Here is a 23,098-nt window from a genome sequence, read left to right as displayed (position 1 = left end):
CTAACCAAGTTGGCATTCCTCCAACCTGAAGCATGGATAATGATATGAATATTACTCTTCCACCATGATTTGTACATCTTTCAGTACCCACTACATGGCTTAGTATAACAACTTGGTCTTTAGTAAGACTTGGGAAATCTTTGTCAAGTGAACAAATTAAACAGTATTTTTTCTCTGGACAATACCCCATTTGAATATTGAATTAGACAATATGTCATTTCTCTAGACTCATCCTCTAGGTGACTAGAAACATGCAAAGAATGTGGCTCTAAACCTAACAGGGAGAAAAGGCTAGATTATTGTCTTAGTCTGTTCAGGCTGCTATAACAAAATACACAAAACAGGGTGGCTTATAAACAACGATATTTATTTTTCACAGCACAGAGGGCTGGAAGTCCAAGATCAAGGTGCCAGCAAGGTAAGGTTCTGGTGAGGGCCCAGTTTTGGGTTACAGAATAGTGATTTATTGCTGTGTCCTCATACAGTAGAAAAGACACACCTGGCTAGAGAGGCTGGATCAAACTAAAACTGAACCCCTTAGAGGTACTGTTACATTGAAAGTAACTCTCCTGGTAACAGTGCCTTTCAGCCATTTGATTTTTTTTCTTGACTATTTGATTTTTTCCTTCTACAAGCATAGATCCTTTATCTTTAAAATGAGATAGTGGAATTTAAGGAACCTTCGAAGTTTTATCCAAATGACAAGGGGCTAGTTAGCTCTCTGAGGTCTTTTTTCATAAGGGCATTAACCCCATGAATGATGGCAGAGCCCTCAAGACCCAATCACCTGCCAAAGCCCCATCTTATAACACTATCACATTAGAGATTAGGTTTCAACATATGAATTTTCGGCAGACAAACATTCAGACCATGGGCATTATCTACAAGGCTATAACTTATCTTAAACTCATTAAAGGGCTAGTTCATAAAGGCAAACAAGTAAATCAAATTCCAAAGGTGAATCATCACATCCAAAGAGAGGCAGGACACACAAACTGTGTCAGAAATTGCTTAGTGAAAACATAAAAAGGTTGACCACCATAAAAGTTAGTACAAAATGAATGAGCAAAAAAATTAATGAACCCGTAAAGGCTGAGGAGAATTGGTTAATGTGTTCATTTGGGATTGCTAAGGGCCCTAGACACAAGGAAAGTTGCCAGATTTTATCTGTGGGTCTCTACCATTTGCTTAGGAGAAAGACTAAGGGCTGAGCAGGAGACCAGAATAATTCCCTCTCAGGAGCACTGTTAAAGCAGCTGTTAGCATCCATGAGGGTTAAGTTAAGGCTCTGCCCACTTTGTAGAACACTTTAAAACAAAAATAAAGCAAATGGTTTAAGTCTATGAGAAAGAAGAAGAAGAAAACTCAATTAGATTCTGGATAGAAGATAACTCTTATGGCACAGGCAACATTCCATTGCTACTAGGGAAAGGGTTGAACCCTGTATTCCCGAGGAGGAGAAATACAAAACAGTCTGAGACCCAGGATCCTACACAGATTTCAAGTAGAGGCTTGATTCCACTAGTGGAGGGGCAGGGAACGTCCACCTAAGATTTTCAAGAAGTATGAAGGGTGTGAGATTTTACCCTACTTTAACAAGCTAAAAACTCATTAGCTTCACACAATTCTCTAAATGCTGGCAGAATGACATGAGGCTGCTGGGTCAGAGACAAAAGGCAGTTTAATACTCACTGCAATAGTGGTAGTCAGAGTGTCATGGTTTTCTTTCCCCAGTACCCTGAGCCCCACTACCCATGAGTTGACATGATGAGGGTAAGATGTTGCTTTCATATGCAGTCAGTTGCATTACAGAACAAGAGCTCTAATGTAGAATGCTCCAATCTTTCATAATTGACAACAAACAAATCTACCTGACTTTTGGCCCAGAAGAAAAATATGTCTGTATTATACTGGACAGCAAACAAATCTGCAGAGGAGAAGCATGAGAGGAAGACACTATCTTATAAAGATATTCACTACACAAATATTCTTGAAAAGAAAGTCCAAGGGAGTAAAAGCTGTCAGTGTATCTGCTGGTAAGATGGACAAAAGGAATGAGACTGATGGAGAATTATCCCTCCCACCCCACATACACAAAATGCCATGAAGAGGAAGTACGGAAACAGTAAAAATGTATCACTCCTGATGCCCAGACACATTGGTCCTGCCTAAGATTGAGGTTGTACCAGAACAACAAGGAACTTTCCCAATCCTACCATGAGCCAAGCACCAAGTCACTGGTGTAGTATTCTACCACGGGGAAAGTGACAAGAACCTGGAGGGAGACTCCACTCTGTGGTGCAAATATGTAGTGTTGACTAACAATGAATGGGGAAAAAACAAATGGACTCTCAGAAAAACTTAGGGGACTCTATCCTGACTCTATCCTGAGTAGCTTGAGGAACTTGAAGCCTATAGTTCATGGAAGATAATCATAGCAACAAAAACCCCAAACCACATAAACTCCTGATTAGATTGGCCAAACCCTTCTCTTTTTTTTTTTTTTTTTTTTTTTTTTTTTGAGACGGAGTCTCGCTCTGTCACCCAGGCTGGAATGCAGTGGCGCGATCTCCGCTCACTGCAAGCTCCGCCTCCCGGGTTCATGCCATTCTCCTGCCTCAGCCTCCGGAGTAGCTGGGACTACAGGCGCCCACCACCACACCCGGCTAATTTTTTTGTATTTTTAGTAGAGACAGGGTTTCACCATGTTAGCCAGGATGGTCTCTATCTCCTGACCTCGTGATCCACCTGCGTCGGCCTCCCAAAGTGCTGAGATTACAGGCGTGAACCAAAGCGCCCGGCCCAAACCCTACATTCTAACTGATGAACAAAACAGGAGGTACAATCATTGCTAGGTACAAATATTATCTTCCTGCATTTCTACTATTCTTCTATACATGATATCTGATATTCAATAAACAATTATGAGATACACACAGAAAAAATCAAGAAAAAACAGCTCATTTACAAAAAGTGAGCAACATAAGAATAGATGACTCATATATTGGAATTAACTGACAGAGGCTTTAAAATAATTGATTAAATATTTTGACATCTGGTGGAAAAGATGGACAACATGAATGGGCAAGTGGGAAAATTTAGCACAGGTATACAGAAAGAGTACAATGGAAATGCTATAAATTAAAAAACAAAACAAAAACCACAACAACAAAACCCAAAACAAAACATTTTAAAAAATCATACATAAAAAAGTAAATCCTCAAGAAGTTCATAAATAGAATGTACACAGACGAGGAAAGATTCAGTGAATCTGAAATTAGGTAAATAAAAATTATTTAATTTTTTGAATTGAAATTCAAATTGAAATTGAAATACAGAGTTAAAATAAGTGTTGTTTTTCTTTTAAAAAAAACCACCAGAATCAAAGAGCAATAGCACAATAACCAGAGATAACGTGAAAATATTGAAGGCAGATAGGGAAAAAAGAAACATTCCATACAGGGGAATGAAGATAAGGATTATAGCAGACATTTCCTCAGAAACTACACAAACCCAGAACATATTGGAGTGATCATTTTAACAGACTAAGAGAGAAAAAGAAGAACTTGTCTATGAAATTTCATATCCAGTGACAATATCTTTCAAAACTTGAGCCGAATACTTTCTCAGACAAAATAAATGAAGGGAAGGGAAGGGGAGAAGGGGAGAAGGGGAGAAAGGGAGAAAAGAAAGAAAGAATGAAAGAAAGAAAGAAAGAAAGAAAGAAAGAAAGAAAGAAAGAAAGAAAGAAAGAAAGAGAAAGAGAAGAAAGAAAGAAAGAGCAAGAGAAGAAAGAAAGAAAGAGAAAGAGAAGAAAGAAAGAGAAAGAAAGAAAGAAAGAAAGAAAGAAAGAAAGAAAGAAAGAAAGAAAGAAAAAGAAAGAAAGAAAGAAAAGCTGAGGGAATTCATTCTCAGCCGATCTTCATGCCAAGTAATGTTAAAGGACAGTTCTTCAAGCAGAAGGAGAATGACAACAGAGGGGAAACTTGAACCTCACAAAGAAATAGAGAAGAGTAAGAATGATACACATGAAGAGATCAGTGAGTACTTTAAGGCTATATTGTGGAAAACTGGCAATGAAAATGATACATTTTCTAAAAGAAAATATGCATTATTGATTAATTCATATGGAAGTGCACCCATATATGAGATGACAAAAAGCTAGGACCTCACGAATAATAATGACAGTAGTAATAATAATAACAGTAGTAATGAAAATGGCAATAATAATTTGAGTCAAAATTTAAGAAAATATTTAGAATGGGAATTTAATAAACACCCACACACCTAGACTCAAACCGTTAAAATCAAACATAAAGAGAAAATAACAATGGCAATTACTCTTAGCTTGGCCAGGTGATACCAATAATGGGAAAAATAAACTAAAAACTATCAAAATAAAGCCATTTATATGCACTCAGGGCTTACCAAATCTTTTATTTATCGCGTTTCATTCCAATATTTATTTTTAACCAATATGTTGCTTCTGAGAAATATTCCTAACCAAAGAAAAATAATATTTCTCTCAGGCCTGCTTCATGCTTCCTTCACCTTCTTCTCAGCCTGTGTGGCTTTAGTCTCATTTATGGAGTAGTTTTTCTAAATCATAAATCTATCATGTCATTGCAGTTTCTAAAAGCTCTAGAAGACCTTTCATTATCTTCAGGATCTCTTTGAGATAACACATGGGCACTATATTAACTGGCCTCATCTTTTTGTTCGGGCAACCCTGTCTACCCTCTCCAGGCAATCTGTTGATAGCAACCCCCTTGTCAAGAACCAGCCCCTCTTAGGTTTCCATAACTGTGTAACTCTTTTAATAACCTAAAGCTCTTTCACACTTGTGCACATACTCATCCTCTTAATAACATCCATCTCATAAACATTACCCATGGTAATGATTAAATATGATAATAAATGAAAATCTCTCAGAACAATATCTGATATATAATAAAGACCAACAAGTTCTAAATCTGGTATTTAAACAAATTGTTTACTTGCACATGTTTTTCTCTGGACCATTTTCCTTCTGTTGTACCTGGCACAACTGATTATCAAAAATATTTTTTGTTTGAAAGATAAATTCTAACCAAGAAGAAGTTAAGAAATATAGTTCAACCTCTTATGGATTATTATTGCTTCATTTTTGTAAACAGTAGTAAATAGGAAATGTTTAAAATGCTTATGATTTAACATAATGAATAAGCTTGATAAAAATTTTACACATAATATTAGTTCAGTATTTAAGAATATGCATGAAAAGAAAATGACAGGAAGGACTTAAACTTAAATAATTAGTAGCTTTTAGGTAGTCCAGAAAATCTCTGCTCTTGTTTTACTGAGCTTGAGTATGAATTAATTTTTCTTGTCCTTTCAAATGCTTCTGTCATGTGCTTGCCATTTTCATGATGAAAAATAAATAGATCTAAAACTAACTTATAGAATATTTTCAAAACTCATTAAAAACAATATAGATTCCAGGATTTCAATCCAAACATTTCAAATATTCTTCTATATTTGATGGTCAGAACACCACAGCTGCCTGTTTTTCCTTCTACCTCTCTTACTACTGCTTCTTAGTATTCCTATTGGTAAATCCTATAACTATTCTTACTTAGTAAATGCAATTACCCCAATTGCCTAATGTAGGAGTATCTCAGAGGTCAATGTTTAGACCTCTTCTTTCTATCTACATTCACTTCCTTTTTATGGCTTTAAATAACTATATGGTGATAACTTCCTAACTCCAGGCTTAAATATCCATATATTCTCAACATATCTTTCTGAACCCCTAAGTGACATCTTAACCTTAACGTCTCTAAAATGGAAACCTTGATCTTTTCTTGCCCCACAACCAGAGGTCTGCATCTTTTGCACTCTTCTCCATTCATTTATTTTCTCAGGAACATATTTTTTTATCTTATTTTATTTTATTTTGGGTTTTCACATTAAAACTCAACTTTATGTCTCCAAAGCAAAATATCTCAAAAATCAGGCCATTTCTAAGGACTAAGCATTAGCCATGAAATCATAGGTGAATTCTCTAACACTTGACTTGCGATAAATGTGAATTCTAAACTCTTTCTCGTTTTAGAGTGGCTTCTAGGAAATATTAAAAACGCTTTTCAGAAAAGGGATTTATTATTTTAAAAGCTCAGTGTCAGGGCTCTTTGTGTCTTCCTTGGAGTGCATATGCAAGAGAGTCTTGGGGGCCAATAAAATGCTTTTTAGAAGGCACGTCTTCTTCCTCATGCTACTTATTTTTATTCATTCATTGATTTAACAACTATGACATGAGCACCTACACTTTATCAGGATTATTTTTTTGAACACTGGACAGTCAGGAATGAACAAAACATGCAAAGTTCTTGCCTTCACAGAGCTTATATTCTAGTGAATAGAACAGATAGAAATCAAATAGGCAAAATGAATATAAATTATAAAAGGCAATATAAAAGTGCATGAAGAGGATACTATTTATATATCACTGAGAAGGGACATTTTGGGCAGAGACCTGAATGAACAGAGATTTAATTTTTTTATAATACAATTCACAATACTGTTAAATTCACCTGCACGGCTCACTAAATTTTGGCAGCCCAACTTGATGGCCAGTGTTGATAAAAATATTTGAAGCTGAGTCTTTTGGACCTTAGATTTGCCAACTTACATGATATTGTATAATACCTTCCTAATTTGATACAGAATGATAATGTTTGCATTTAACTCAAACTCATCTGAATTATATTGGCTCAGAGGAACCTGCTGAGCTAGAGTGACCATTTCACTGGGAGATGCTGTTGGATACAATCCAGACTGTTTCATTTAGCTCAAGAGTAATTTCCCTTTGATTTGACTTGGAAGAAATACTGGCCAACCAAGCTCAGCACACTATGATAGCAATCCAAAAGTTGAGAAAATAAAAAAGACTATTTTTTTAATCATTTTGCTTGATAAACTATGTATCTTAGAACTCTGAAGTCAGAATATTAGGAAACCATGCTGGACCTTTTGAATTAAATTTCTAAGCATATGTATTCCATAAATGACACAGAAAAGAATGATGACTTAAACACCAGAAGAAGGAAAATTAGGAAAAAGTCATAGGAAAATTGATTTAAAAGTCTAAATACACACATATCTGAGTGTGTGTATATCCTCACATACACAGATATATATAAACATGAACACACGCATAATGTTTGTAGCATATCCAGTCATTCATTCAGTCACTGAGCACCTATAACACTCATGTCATGCTTTATTATAGAAAACTGGGGTATTTTCGTGAATAAAAGGAAGATCCTCTCTCTCATGAAGTTTATCTTAGAGTACAGCAAAATAGACCGTACTCAGTAAACAACAGACATAGTAAACCAATGCATTATTTAGCATATGAGATGATAACTGCAATAAAAAAAGGAAAACTAGGATAGGAAAGGAAGATGAGGAGTATTGACATAAAGGATGGGTTATGTTTTCAAACAGGGTAGAGAGGGCAAGGAATGATGAAAGAGTATGAGTTATGCAGCAAAATATGTAGAATGCATTTAGATGTGTAATATGAATATGTATTTATATACAAAATATATTTCAGGTTGACATACATATATGAGATGAATACATACAGTAAATACATATATATTCATAAGTATTTCTATTAAAATATTTTTCAAGTAATAGTAATCTTTCTTACATATATTTTCTAAATAAAATATTCCTGATATTCACTTGAAGACACTTAATATTCTCACAGATGAATGGAACAATAGATACACATATGTAAGTAAATATATTTGCAAATTATTTCTCAAACATGCTGTTTATTGCTTAATTTTAAAGGTTAAGTTCATTTTTCTACATGTAAATAGCAAAGACCTGGTTACCGATGACATATACCTGCCTTTGAAATTCAGGTGTCACATTACTTCCTTTAGAGACACTGCATGCGTTTTTACAGTTAACAGGAGTACTTGGCCAGGCAGAAGACATGTGTAACCATTATTAAAGTCATTTTATCGAACGCTAGTTTTCTTCACTGCCTATATTTAGCAGATAGATATAAAGGATAGAAATGTAGAAGATAGCATCAAGCTGATACAGGAAGTCTATAACACACATGGCTAAAAACTAGTTATGCTAAGATTGAGTCAAATAAAATAATATTTTGTCTTTGGTTTGAGGTTTGTAATCTTGGCGTTCACTTCTCTTCATTGCCTCATTTATGTTGGGTAACTATTGCTTGTGTTGATGATATAACACATGCTGACACCAAATATCAACGCTAGGTAAATCCAATTAAGCCCAGAAGCAAAACAGCTGGATTAGCAGTGCTTGCATAAATTATTTTTCTTCCATTTACTTTGTTTTTTTGCAAATGAGCCTTTAAACATGAAAAATTTGAGCTATCAGTGTCCCCATTCCTTATTAATATAAGAAGCCTAAAATAAAACCTTTAAAAGTAAGTGTTGGAGGTTTCCTTTCATACTATTAATACAAGTGTTATGATTAAAGCTGCAAATGAGCATGCCTATTTTCTATATGGACTTCCTGTTTGTGAAAGAAGCTTATCAGAAGTGCATTTAAAGTGTATCTTAATAAAGAATTTCCCCCTGAAGGCTAAGAAGCTATATTATTTTTACCAGTTTTGAGTTCTCTTTTTTCCTTCTCTATCCAGAAGCATAAAGTCAGTAAATGACATAAAAACAATTTAACTAGTTAGGTTTTCAGAATAATGGATTTGCTGCTGTTAAATCAAAATACAAGGTAGAGTCATACATGAACAAAAAGGTATTTTGTCTCTTTCCTTAAGAGCCATGAATAGGTATCTCATTACCTTTGTAAATATTTTAATAAAAACCACAAATTTTGATTAGTGTGATACTAACTGCATGATCAATAAAGATTATATATTTGAAATGTAAAAAAGAGTGAAAATGTAAATTATATTTTTACCTTATTGCTAGATCTTTAAAAATCTCTTTGTGGTAAGCAATAGATTTCTTTGTTTAAAAAATGATTGATTGTGAAATTTATGATCTATCCTGATTTAATTTGTAATAAAGCTCTTAGTGTTTTGCACACCCTACTTTGGTATGGATAAGAGAAACTTCTTTTAAAAAGCTTGCTGCTTACTTTCCAATACCGACTTTTGAATTATTCACTTCAGAATCCTTACATCTCTATGTCCACCACTCTACATTATTAGTGCATCAGCCTTACCTAATCACAATCCAACTTACATGCCGAAAAGTCCACTTACACTAGATTCCCCAACTTCATGAAATTTCTGCCTTTGCCCTCCGTCTTTAGAGATACTATTAAGACTCTAGTAATGCAGTGATTCCCTTTATCGAAGTCAGTATTTCTTTCCTTTTTTAACTGTAAAAATCTGTCTGTACTGAGAAGAAATGACCACCTTCAATTACAGTGTATATGTCCCTGAAAAGTATTTAAATGGGAGCAAGATATAATCTTTGACAACTTTAAAAATCTATTATCCGATTATAACAGTACCAGAAAAAATATGAGTTTTGTGATATTAAGATATTAGGTTATTAATTTTAGAATAAATCAGAGAAACATCTAAAGAGAAATTCAACCAACTGTAAACCCACTTGACAGTGAGTCTGCTTTTATTTGGTTAAATAGAAAATAAATCATAATTGAAGTCTAATTATTAAATCTTCAACAAATAGTATTACAGAAACACTGTTTTGTTTTGTTTTTATTCCACTGGAGGAAGAACAAAAGTAAAACTTTCTTTAAAGTTCTTCAAAATTTTTCAGGGAAGAGGTATAATCAACCAACCATTTTCTACTGCAAATTAAAGTATATTGTTATTCCTGCAACTTAAGGTGGGTAATTTTTTTCACCTTTTTTAACTGAAAGGAATCCTCACATTGATAGCTAAAGCTAATATGAAAAATCAGCATTTTCATGCCAAACAGTGAAAATTCAAAAATGGTTTACATAGTTTTCAAATATACTCTATTCTCAAATCCTTTCCAACATGAAAGACACTTTTTGCAGGGAGAAAATGATCATTTAATTTGGCAAAACATGGAAATTTCCAGCTGAGGCACATTAAAACATTTTTACAATTGCCCCAAAGGCAGAATATTTTTACAATTTCTTTTGCTATAAAAATCTGTCTCTACTGAGCGGAAATGACCAAGTTTTCCCTGGAAAATGTTAGCGCAAATACATAAATAATTTTTGCCTATTCAAAGCCTTCATAAAATGGCTTCTATCCAGTTTTACCAGTAGAGCCTAATGTTGATTTTCTTTATAATTATTATTTAGATTCAAACAAAATCTTATTGGTAAAGTAACCATTGATAGACTAAGTCTTGGGTTATACTATTTTTATAAAGAAATAAATTACTAGTATATGTGCTTCTAATACAAGTTAATAATCCTGTTTGACTATGTGTTTAATTTCAGATAACTTTCACACTAAACTTATATATGAGCAATGTTTATGACAAGATAGGAAACTTCACCAAGAGATGAAAATTATATAAAATGAAAAAGTCAAATAGAAATGTGAGAAATGAAAAATAAAATATTAAAGATAAAGAATTTTTAGAGGCCTATGAATAGGGTAGACGGGGGAAAGAATCAGTGAACTTAAAAGTAGGACAATAGAAAATATACAAACTAATATAAAAAGAGAAAAAAGTGAAATAAAAATACAAAGTAGAAAACAAAATAAAAACATAAACATAAAAGTGAAATGAAAGCATATTGTTCCCATGTTCTGTGGAACAATAGCAAACAGCCTATCAAGCAAATCACTGGAGTTTCAGAATTAGAGGAGAAAAAAGAATGACTAAGATTTCAGCTAAAACGCTCTGACGTGTGAAATACTTGGAAGTCATCACCATTGTCCTTATAACAACAAAAAAAAGCTGTAAAAACTAAAAATCAGCAACTTTTCTTAGGTTCATCAGAGAATAAAGGTAATTAGAAAAACTGCCACTCCAAAATTAAGAGAGACAGATGAAGTAAATACATCAGCCAAGATATGCCTACCTGGAAAATAATTGCTGGATTCAAAAACTGGTGAAAACCATTAAGTGGTAATTTTTATCCACTGCTACAGACCAAGTGTGGATTAGGTTGAGAGTGAGAAATTCTAGGGGCCTGCAACCTTAGCAGGGGCCTATGCTATTTCATGGTTTACACCTCTAGAAACTCACCAAAAATTCTGCAGAAAATAGCCAATAAAATTTTTCTTATGACCCTGGCAGAGGGAAGAAAAGAGTAACTATGTGAAATATGTCCAGAGCATTCTCCATAACAAAAACTGTCTCTCCAAGGAGAAAAAACTTTAATCAAACCATATTCCACTGGAGGAAATACACTTCTGTAACTCTAGTAACTCTAGTCCCCTCTATTCTCTCTGTCTTGTGTATGGGAGATGGGAGCTAAAAAGTGTTAGTTAAGATTATTGCTCAGGGATATGGATTCACTAAAAGACTGAGATTTGATTATGAGATTATAGAATGCTTCCCATTCCCCACACAATATAACAGCAGTGCATTGTGGTGGAAATAGCTTCAATATATAGACTTTATTTAAGTAGGAGTACTCAGGAAAGCCAAAGATAACAAGTGTAACAACAAGGAAACTAGAGGCATCTGATGTCTCCACCGTCTACAGCTACAGGAAACATTAAAAAACCCAATTCATAGCCAGATAAACATAAACAATCACACTAAAGCCTCATTTCTATCACTTGATACCCCATTTTTGCCCCAAAAAAAGATTGATTACAAAGCATGCTAAAGGAACTTTGAAAAGCACATACTGAAGAGACAAAGCAAGCATCAGAACCAGACTTACATTTGAAACATATTTTGAAATTATCATACAAGGAATTTAAAATAACTATGATTAATATATTAAAGGCTCTATTGGGAAAAATGAACAACATGCATAAACATATGCACAATATACTTGAAATGTAGACACACTGAGAATCAAAAGGAAATTCTAGAAATTAAAAAAACTACAAAAAGAAATAAAAAATGTCATTGATGAGCTCAGCAGTAAACTTTACACAGCTAAGGAAAGAACCAGTGAGCTTGAAGATAGGTCAATAGAAATTTCACAAACTGAAATGCAAAGAGAAAAAAAAAATTAAAACCCCAGAAGTTTACACACAAAAATTGTAGGACGATTTCAAAAGATGCAACATATGTATAATTGGAATACCATAAGGAGAGAAAAGACAGGAGAGGCAGAAGAAATATTTGAAGTAATAATGGTCAAGAATTTTCCAAAATTACTGAATTTCTCACAGACACCAAACCACAAATCTAGAAAAATCAGAGTACAACCAGCAGAATAATCTATACTTAAGCATATCATATTCAAATTGTAGAAAATCAAAAACAAATAGAATAGCTTGAAAGAAGCCAGGGAAAAGACTACATTATCTGTAGAGGTCTTATGGTCTGAATGTTTATGTTCCTCCCAAATTCATATATTGAAATCTTAAAAACAAGTTGATGATATCAGGAGGAAGGGCCTTTGGCAGGTGGTTAGTCAGTAAAGGCCTCAGAAAGCTGACTAGCCCCTCCCACCATGTGAGTACACAGTAAGAAGTAGCCCGTTTGTAACCCAGAAGAAAACCCTCACCAGAACCCTACCATGTTGGCACCCTGATCTTTGACTCCCCAGCTCCAAAACTGTGAAAAATAATTTTTTGTTGTTTATAAGCAACATGGTATATGGTATTCTGTTATAGCAGCCCTAATAGGCTAAGATAAGATGAATGAGGAAAAAAAGTAAAGCAGATTTCTTCTCAGAAATCATGCAAAGAAGAAGGGAGTGAGGTAACACATTTAAGGTATTCAGAGAAAAATATTCAATAGCCTAAAATTCTATATCCAGTAAAATTATCATTTAAAATAAATAAGAAAGATTTTCTCAGATGAACAACACCTAGCGGAATTTATTATCAGCAGAACTTCCCTGTAAGAAATTCTTCAAGAAGAATGAAAACTCTACAAGTCAGAAACTCATAGCTATGCAAATAAAGGAAGAGTATCAGAGAAGGAATAATTTAAGCTAAAATAAATGCAAATAAAGTAAGAGTATCAGAGGAAGAATAAGTGAAGCTAAAATAAAGTATTTTATTCTTATTCTTGATCTATATAAAATATAACTTTAAAGTAATAACAGTGCAGTATATTGCGTGATTACAGAAAATGGATATTGAGGAGTACAGTTTCTGCTTAAAAACCTATGTGTCATTTTTGAGGCCTCACCACAGGCAATTAAAAGATTTTACTTGTAAGGCCTCCCTGAAGAAAGTTGCCCTTCCCACACCAGACTTGGTGCCCAGCTAGAGCATTGCAGTCTCTGAAGGGAGATAAATAAAGTATGAATGAAATAGAAGAAACCATAAATAGGGACGGCTGTGTGAAAAAAGGAGATAACATGCAAAGAATCCTGGGGAAGCTCCACCCTTGAATCAATAGAAAAAAACAAAAAAGCAGAGTGAGAAATAAGGTTGGAAATAAGATAACAAAAGGTCTGTTTAAGAAGAATTCACCCTTCCTCTCCTATGACAATCCTTACCCACCTACCCTAATGAACAGAATTCAAATAAAGTTCACTCTCATACAGAAAATTAGAAGGCTCTTTTCTGCAACTGTTGAACAAAATAAACAGAACCATAGTAGTTATTGTGCGTTAGACATATCTGCCATTGGGTCCCCATCTGCTCTCTAAATAAAAGTCACCCACTGGCCCAGGCTGACAAATACCCCACTCAGTTTTTTTGCTGCCTCAATTTAAAACATAGATATCATGTAGCAATAAATACAATGATTAACAAAAATAGAAAAACTGACTAAAATTAGACAAGAAAAATTGGAAAAATAAACTTCAAAAAGTTTTTTTAGTGAAAAGAAAAGCCACAGAATATTAAGTGAAGAAAAACTAGTCTCTAATAAGTTCAGAAATAGGGGATTACAAAATGGAGAAAAGGAAATTATCAGAGACATAATAGAAGAAAAAATTCAGAGTGAATGAATAGTAAGCAAATTCCATGTAAAAATCACGAGACTTTTTTCAGATCTCAGTATACTGGACTTAGACTCTACTGGGGGAACCTCCTTGCAGACAATAACTATGAAACCTGGACCAAAAAAAAAAAAAAAAACTACGTAAGGGTACTAAATACTGAACAGAAGCAAATATATTCTTGCAGACAATCTATGCTAGAAGGGGAGACAGGAGTTGTACAAATAATTCCCATGTTTGAGGGGCTAGATTCGGTCTTTTGGGCAAGTGACAGCTTGGGGAATGCACCTGGAAAACTCCAAAATATTTCTAGCTGGAAAACTAGAAAAAATAAGCCTGGATGCTATAAATACTGAAAAGAGTGGGAAATCCCAGAAGGGAAAGTACTGGAAACAAATCCCCAAATTCTGCCTCCCCACCTCACTGACTAATATATATCTGAACTACACATGTGTAGAACAGAATCACAGCAGTTCAAATAAGAAAACAATTTTTTGTTACAATTCTGAAGGTACTGAATTATTTTATTTTATTTTTTGAGATGGAGTCTCACTCTGTCTCCCAGGCTGTAGTGCAGTAGCACAATCTTGACTCACTGCAACCTCTGCCTCCCAGGTTCAAGAGATTCTCCTACCTCAGCCTCCCGAGTAGCTGGGATTACAGGTGGATGCCACCACGCCCAGCTAATTTTTTGTATTTTTAGTAGAGATGAGGCTTCGCCATATTGGCCAAGCTGGTCTTGAACTCCTGACCTTAGGTGATCTGCCCGCCTTGGCCTCCCAGAATGCTGGGATTACAGGTGTGAGCCACCACACCACGCCATAAGCAGGTAGAATGTGGTGGAGTGGAAGCTACTTCGAGGAATGTAGATAAGAAACTGAGTTTCTCAATTTGCAATTTTACCTTGTAGCTAAGTGCAGTCCACACAACACTCAGGAGAGACAAGGGCACGCATGGAAATGCTCCAGTCTTCCTGATCTGGTGAAGAAGATAAGAGAAGCCAAGAAACCCGGAAAACTGCAAAGAGTCGCAAATCTCCATAGAGAAAGAGCCGGATGAATGATTCTGAAAGCAGTGAATTCTAGACATTAAAAATGACTTCGTTAAACAAAAGGAAAAATACTTATCACATAATAATAATGGAATCCAGTATCCCCTGAACACCGTATTCATAATATAAGGGACATAATCCAAAGTTATCCAATATCCAATATGAGAAGTACTAAGAAAACGAACATATCCTCAAGAAATAAGAAACTGAGTCCAATCCAAGATGAGCCACATATTGCAATGAGTTTAAATGAGCTATTAATAACTATCCAAGGAGAAAAAATAAAACAAAATACCACATGACAGAAACAGAAATAAGAAGAAAAACTAAACGGAAATTCTCATAATAAAAAAGAACATTTTTTGAAATAAAAAATTTACCGAATTAACTTTGTCAAAGATATGACAAAAGAAACAGTGTGTGAACTTAAAGATAGAAAAATTAAAATGATTCAAGGTGAAAAACAGAGAGGAAAACAAACCAAGATAAATATCACCTCACAGATGTGTTAGATAATATTCATATACTCAAACATATGTATAACGGTTACATCAGAAGACAAAAGATATTTAATGAAGAAGAAAAAGATATACTCAAAGAAACAGTGGTTGAAAATATCTGAAGTTTGCAGGTACAATATTCTAAAAAAAGAATAAGCAAAATAAACATCAAAGAAACCTACACGGACACACATTGAGTAAAGCTGTTGAAGGTCAAAGATAAACACCAAATACTGAAATCAACAAGAGAAAGACGGCACATTACCTATAGGGAAACAGCTATCCAATTAAAGGCTTACCTCTTATAATAAACCACAGAGGCCAGAAGAACACGAATAAAATCTTTTGAGTTGTGAGGGAAAATACCAAAACTGGTTAGATTTCTATATTCAGTGAAAACATTCAAGAATGAAAACAAAATAAGACATTTTTAACTAAAAGAAAACCTAAGAGAATTTATTGTCAGTAGACTTACAGATCAAGAAGTGTGAAAGATATTCTTCCAGCTGAATGAAAATTATATTAAATGGAAACTGATCATCAGGGAGAAAAACAAATAATCAGAGATGGTAAATGTAAATGGCTATTGAGACGTGACAGCCTGCGGGCAGTCCTCACAGCCCTCACTCGCTCTCCGCGCCTCCTCTGCCTGGGCTCCCACTTTGGCGGCAGTTGAGGAGCTCTTCAGCCCACCGCTGCACTGTGGGAGCCCATTTCTGGGCTGGCCAAGGCCGGAGCCGGCACCCTCAGCTTGCAGGGAGGTGTGGAGGGAGAGGCGCGAGCGGGAACCGGGGCTGCGCGTGGCGCTTGCGAGCCAGCTGGAGTTCCGGGTGGGCGTGGACTTGGCGGGCCCTGCAACTCAGAGCAGCCGGCAGGCCCTGCCGCCCCCACCCCTCCCCCGGCAATGAGGAGCTTAGCACCCGGGCCAGCAGCTGCGGAGGGTGTACTGGGTCCCCCAGCAGTGCCAGCGCACAGGCGCTGCGCTCAATTTCTCACCGGGCCTTAGCTGCCTTCCCGCGGGGCAGGGCTCGGGACCTGTAGCCCGCTATGCCTGAGCCTCCCACCCCCTCCTGGGCTCCTGTGCGGCCCGAGCCTCCCCGAGGAGCGCCACCCCCTGCTCCACGACACCCAGTCCCATCGACCACCCAAGGGCTGAGGAGTGTGGGCGCACGGCACGGGACTGGCAGGCAGCTCCACCTGTAGCCCCAGTGCAGGATCCACTGGGTGAAGCCAGCTGGGCTCCTGATTCTGGTGGGGATGTGGAGAACCTTTATGTCTAGCTCAGGGATTGTAAATACACCAATCAGCACCCTGTGTTGATTTTGTAAATGCACCAATCGACACTCTGTATCTAGCTACTCTGGTGGGGATTTGGAGAACTTTTGTGTCTGTATCTAGCTAATCTGGTGGGAAGGTGGAGAACCTTTGTGTCTAGCTCAGGGATTGTAGAGGCACCAATCAGTGCCCTGTCAAAACAGACCACTGGGCGCTACCAATCAGCAGGATGTGGGTGGGGCCAGATAAGAGAATAAAAGCAGGCTGCCCAAGCCAGCAGTGACAACCCCCTCAGGTTCTCTTCCATGCTGTAGAATGTTTGTTCTTTTAATAAATCTTGCTGCTGCTCACTTTGGGTCCACACTACCTTTGTGAGCTGTCACACTCACCGTGAAGGTCTACAGCTTTACTGCTGAAGCCAGTGAGACTGTGAACCCACGGGGAGGAACAAACAACTCCAGACAGGCCGCCTTAACAGCTGTAACACTCACCGCCAAAGTGTGGAGCTTCACTCCTGAGCCAGGGAGATCACGAACCCACCAGAAGGAAGAAACTTCAAACACCTCCGAACATCGGAACGAACCAAACTCTGGACACGCCGCCTTTAAGAACTATAACACTCCCCGCCAGGGTCCGAGGCTTCATTCTTGAAGTCAGTGAGACCAAGAACCCACCAATTCTGGACACACTATCTTTAGTTTGGGGAGGTGATTTTTCTTATATTGTAAACCACTCCTTGTAACTAAAATATATTGCCTTATATAAACTCTACATTGTTTTGTGGAGCTTATAAGATGTATTACACGTAACAATTATAAAGAATGGTGCAGGGGTACGGACAATAAAATGGAAAAACTAGTGCAGCTATCTGTTGGGTTAATTTCGCCAATGTATAAAAAAAAAAAGCCTACACCATCATTAGCAGAAGGGTGAATGAATATCAGGCAAACAAAAATAAAGGCTCTTTACTATTGTTACCAGGGAATAGTAGTTGTCACTGAAGGTGGGATATGGGATAATCTTTTACCTATTTTTAAGATGTTTTAACGAAGCAATTTTAAGCACAGAACAAAAACAAGTGTATTTTTTTTAAAGTGAATTAACTAAGAAATCATCTAGAACTAGAGAAGAATATTTGTTTATAAAATAGGTCATAAAATCCAGGTGCGGCAGTTTGTGCCTGTAATCCCAGCTACTTGGAAGGCTGAGGCAGGAGGATCTCTTGAACCCTGGAGTTTGAGGTTGCTGTGAGTTATGCTCACGTCACTACACCGCATCCAGCCTGGGTGACGGGGCCGACTCCCGTCTATCACTGTCTCTCTCTCTCTTTTTTTTTTTTTTTTTTTTGAGACTGAGTCTCCTGCTTTCGCCCAGGCTGGAGTGCAGTGGCGCGATCTCGGCTCACTGCAAGCTCCGCCTCCCGGGTTCACGCCATTCTCCTGCCTCAGCCTCCCGAGTAGCTGGGACCACAAGCACCCGCCAACGCGCCCGGCTAATTTTTTGTATTTTTAGTAGAGACGGGGTTTCACTGTGTTAGCCAGGATGGTACCGATCTCCCGACCTCGTGATCCACCCACCTGGGCCTCCCAAAGTGCTAGGATTACAGGCGTGAGCCTCTGCGCCCGGCCGACCCCCATCTCTCTTAAAAAAATTTGTTTGAAAGGCCCTTAAGCTGGCTGAACCCATAGAGATGACTCACCAATCCTCTAACCCAAATAGACACACCTTTTATTTTTTTCTCTTTTTTCCTTTCTAGGTCAGTTAAGAATAAAACATGGAAAAGAAGAGGTCAAAGGAACAGAGAGCATTGATACTCAAACTGATAACTCTAGGCAGTCATTTAGTATCATTCCTTTCATTAGCTCTCAGACCCAGAGGTTTTTAAGTATATTAGCTCTTGTGGAGTTACATACAAACCTATTTGGCCTGATGTCCTATAGCCAGAAATAATTCCAAAAGATGTCTGAATCTGTGGTAAAGCTAAAGGATGACATTGAAAGATGTATTCAAAGTAATATTGGAATTAATAGATTACATTGAACTATTAATATCTAGAATTAATAGAGGATTAGACAGATTATTTACTTGTGATTTTTTGAAAATAAAAGACTGCTATGTGGGTCTCATCTCTGATGTAAAACCTAATTGCATTAATATATTTGGTATTTGTATATCTTTTAAAATATTCTATTTTGAAAAATATTGAAAATATGTCTATTTTTAAAATAGGAAAAATACATATTTTTCTATGCAGGCTAGTTCTTAAAAACTAGATGTTATTTTATCGAAGCCTATAGCCCAAGCCTCATCAGTTAGGCACTACGGCTGCCTTCACTGAGTGGTCGCAGGGAAGTTACCAAAGGGGAAAAGGGTTGCTGTGCGCCAAGAAAGTGACTGAAAACATGCACATGAAACGGGCAACCCAAAATATTGTTCTAGGTAGTAGTCATTCAATAGTCTATAATGTTTCATTACATAGTTTATATGAAATTGATCACATAGTAAATTATTCACTTATATGTATCATTTTGAAATATTCTAACGTAGTTAAAGTTTAGGTCAAGTTTTTAAACATAATACCATCATGCATCACTTTATGAGGAGGATATATTCTAAGAAATGCATCATTAGCAATTTAATCATTGTGTGAACATCACAGAGTGTACTTACACAAACCTAGATGGTGTAGCTTACTACACGCCTAGATTATATGGTAGAGCCTATTGCTCCGAGGCTACAAACCTGTACAACATGTTATTGTACTGATTACTGTAGGCAGTTGCAATACAATTAAGTATTTGTGTATCTAAACACATCTAAATATAGAAAAAGTACAGTAAAATTATAGCATAAAATATTTTAAAATCATACGCCTCTATAGGACACTTCACATGAATGAAGCTTGCAGGACTGGAAGTAGCACAGAGTGAATGAGTGAGTGAATGAGTAGTAAGTGAATATGAAGGTCAAAGGGCATTACTGAACACTACTGTAGACTTCATAAATACGATGTATTTAAGCTACACTAAATTTATTTTTAAAATATTTTTCTTTCTTCAATAATAAATTAAACATATCTTATAATAACTTTTCTTATCCATAAACTTTAACTTTTTTAAGTTTTCAACTTTTTTTTTTTTTTTTGAGACAGAGTCTTGCTCTGTAGCCCAGGCTGGAGTTCAGTGGCGTGATCTTGGCTCACAGCAACCTCTGCCTCCAAGGTTCAAGCGATTCTCCTGCCTCAGCCTCCCAAATAGCCAGGACTACAGGTGCATGCTACCACATCTGGCTAATTTTTCCTGTTAGCTAGGATGGTCTCCGTCTCCTAACCTCGTGATTGGCCCACCTTGGTCTCCCAAGATGCTGGAATTACAGGCGTGAGCCACCATGACCGACCGTGTTCTACTTTTAATTGTTTTTTAAACTAAGACACAAAAACGCACTTTAGCCTAGGTCAAGATCATTGAGCTGTCACTAGGCCATAAGAATTTTTCAGCCCCATTATAATCTCATAGGATAACCATCATATATATGGTCCATCATTGACCAAAACGTCAGTATTCAGCACATGTCTATACTTTAAGGATGATTTACTTTTATACATATCAAGAAATGCGGCCAGGCACGGTGGCTCATGCCTGTAATCCTAGCAGTTTGGGAGGCCGAGGTGGGTGGATTTCTTGAGCTCAGGAGTTCAAGACCAGCCTGGCCAACATGGTGAAACCCCATCTCTACTAAAAATACAAAAAATTAGCTGGGTATGGTGGCACGTGCCTGTAATCCCAGTTACTCAAGAGGCTGAGACATGAGAATCGCTTGAACCTGGGAGGCAGAGGTTGCAGTGAGCTGAGATTATGCCACTTCACTCCAGAGGGAGGCTCTGTCTCAAAAAAAAAAAAAAAAAAAAGAAGAAGAAGAAGAAATGTGGGTGAAAGGATACAGCTCAAAGAAGGCTATAGGTAACTTATTTAACTGCATCCTAAATTGAAAAAAAATATCTGTTCACGATGCACCTCACTGTATTTCAATGAATTCAAAGATAGTTATTAAGATAAAGTTTTTCAAAACCTTTAAATACAATAGTTTTTGAAAATAAAGATTCCATGTACAATTAATAATTTGAAAATTATTTCCATATCAATGATTCACTAACCAAAAAAGCATCATCAAACTTCCTTATGCATTACATATATAAATGTGAATTACAATAGACTAGCTTGTTTTCCCCAGTAATTTGTTTCTTTTGTGTAATAGGATTCTCATGGATGTATGACTTTCTAATTCATTGTTTGAGAATACATGTTCCTATCTCTTTGAGATTAACATGTGACATGCTTTACTCCACACGATGTGAAGTACTGGACTTGTTGCTAACTAATCCCTGGACAACCAAGTTTAAATGGAAGCAAATACTGAGTTCAACAGATGTGATGGACCCATTCTAATGAGGGCCACATGATCCCTACCTCTTGGTATCTATGTTTTCTGTCTCCCTCCAGACCTTGAATAGCATCAGGATCTATGATATACTTATAAGCAACAGAATGCCTCAAAGGGGATGGGAGGTCACTCTTGTATGTGCCTCATGTTATAAGTCTCCATCTTGCTAGATGACTGCCTCTAGACACTATCTCCCTTGCTGGCTTTGAAGAAGTATAACAATAAGTGACCATGTCAGGAGGCCCATGTGGCAGGAAGCCCAGGCCTATGACTAGGTGCTTCCACCCAGCAAGAGCTAGAGTCCCCAAACTTACAGTCACAAGGAGTTGAATTCTGGCAACACTTGAGTGAGTTTGGAAGCACACCTTTCCCCAGTGAAGCCTCCAGTTGAGAACTCGGCTCAGGCCGACACTTTGATTGCAGCCTGGCAGAGGACTTCAATAAACCTCACCTGGACTCCCAAGGTATTAAATGTGTCTGTTGTTTTATACATCCAAATTTGTAGTGGCTTGTTGGTATAGATTATGTATATAATCCATATACATATACATATATACATATATACATATATACACATATATACATATACATATATACACATATACACATATACACATATACACATATATACACATATACACATATATACACATATACATATACATATATACACATATATACATACATATACATATGTACATATATACATATATACATATACATATACACATATATACATATATACACATATATACATATATACACACATATACATATATACACACATATACATATACATATATACACATATATACACATATATACACATATACACATATATACACATATACACATATACACATATACACATATACACATATACACATATACACATATATACATATACATATAATATAACATATTACATATTACATATTATATACATATACATATACACATATATACATATATTATGTATATACATATGTACATATATTATGTATATACATAATACGTATATATGTATATACATATATTATGTATATAATCTATACTGGATTTTATTTTGATATATACATCAGATTCTGATTTTATATATATAATATATATTATTTATTAGAGCATATATAGATATTCTAATATAATAGAAAAAGAATACAGCAGAATCATATATGTAATTTTTATTTTCTTATGTATATATTTCATGCATTGAAGTATGCAATATAGTACAATGGACATAATTTTTAAAAATTCTGTAAAATACATGAGTATCTAGATCTATCTATATAAATATCTAGAAGTTAGACTGGACGTGGTAGCTCATACCTGTAATCCCAGCACTTTGGGAGCCTGAAGCAGGTGGATCACCTGAGGTCAGGAGTTCAAGACCAGCCTGGCCAACATGGCGAAACCCCGTCTCTACTAAAAATACAAAAATTAGCCAGGTGTGGTGGCACATACCTGTAGTCCCAGCTACTCGGGAGGCTGAGGGAGAAGAATTGCTTGAACCCAGGAGATGGAGGTTGCAGTGAGCAGAGATCACACCATCGCACTCTGGCCTGGGCAACAAGAGCAAAACTCTGTCTCAATAAATAAATAAATAAATAAATATCTAGAAGTGAAAATTATAATCATTAATAATAGTGATTTCCCATTTAGGGACCTGGGAATTTTGCTGAGTTCACTTGGAGTCAACTGGATTTGAAGATAGGGTGGGGTACAGCTAGTGACAGACAAGGTTCTAGTCCTTCCTTGATACTCTTCTCTGATACTGTTGCTAGCAAAGAAAGAA

This window comes from Nomascus leucogenys, chromosome 8 (genome assembly GCF_006542625.1).
Source record: "Nomascus leucogenys isolate Asia chromosome 8, Asia_NLE_v1, whole genome shotgun sequence".
Taxonomy (NCBI): domain Eukaryota; kingdom Metazoa; phylum Chordata; class Mammalia; order Primates; family Hylobatidae; genus Nomascus; species Nomascus leucogenys.
The sequence above is the reverse complement of the archived record's forward strand: the minus strand, read 5'-3'. Positions refer to the sequence as shown.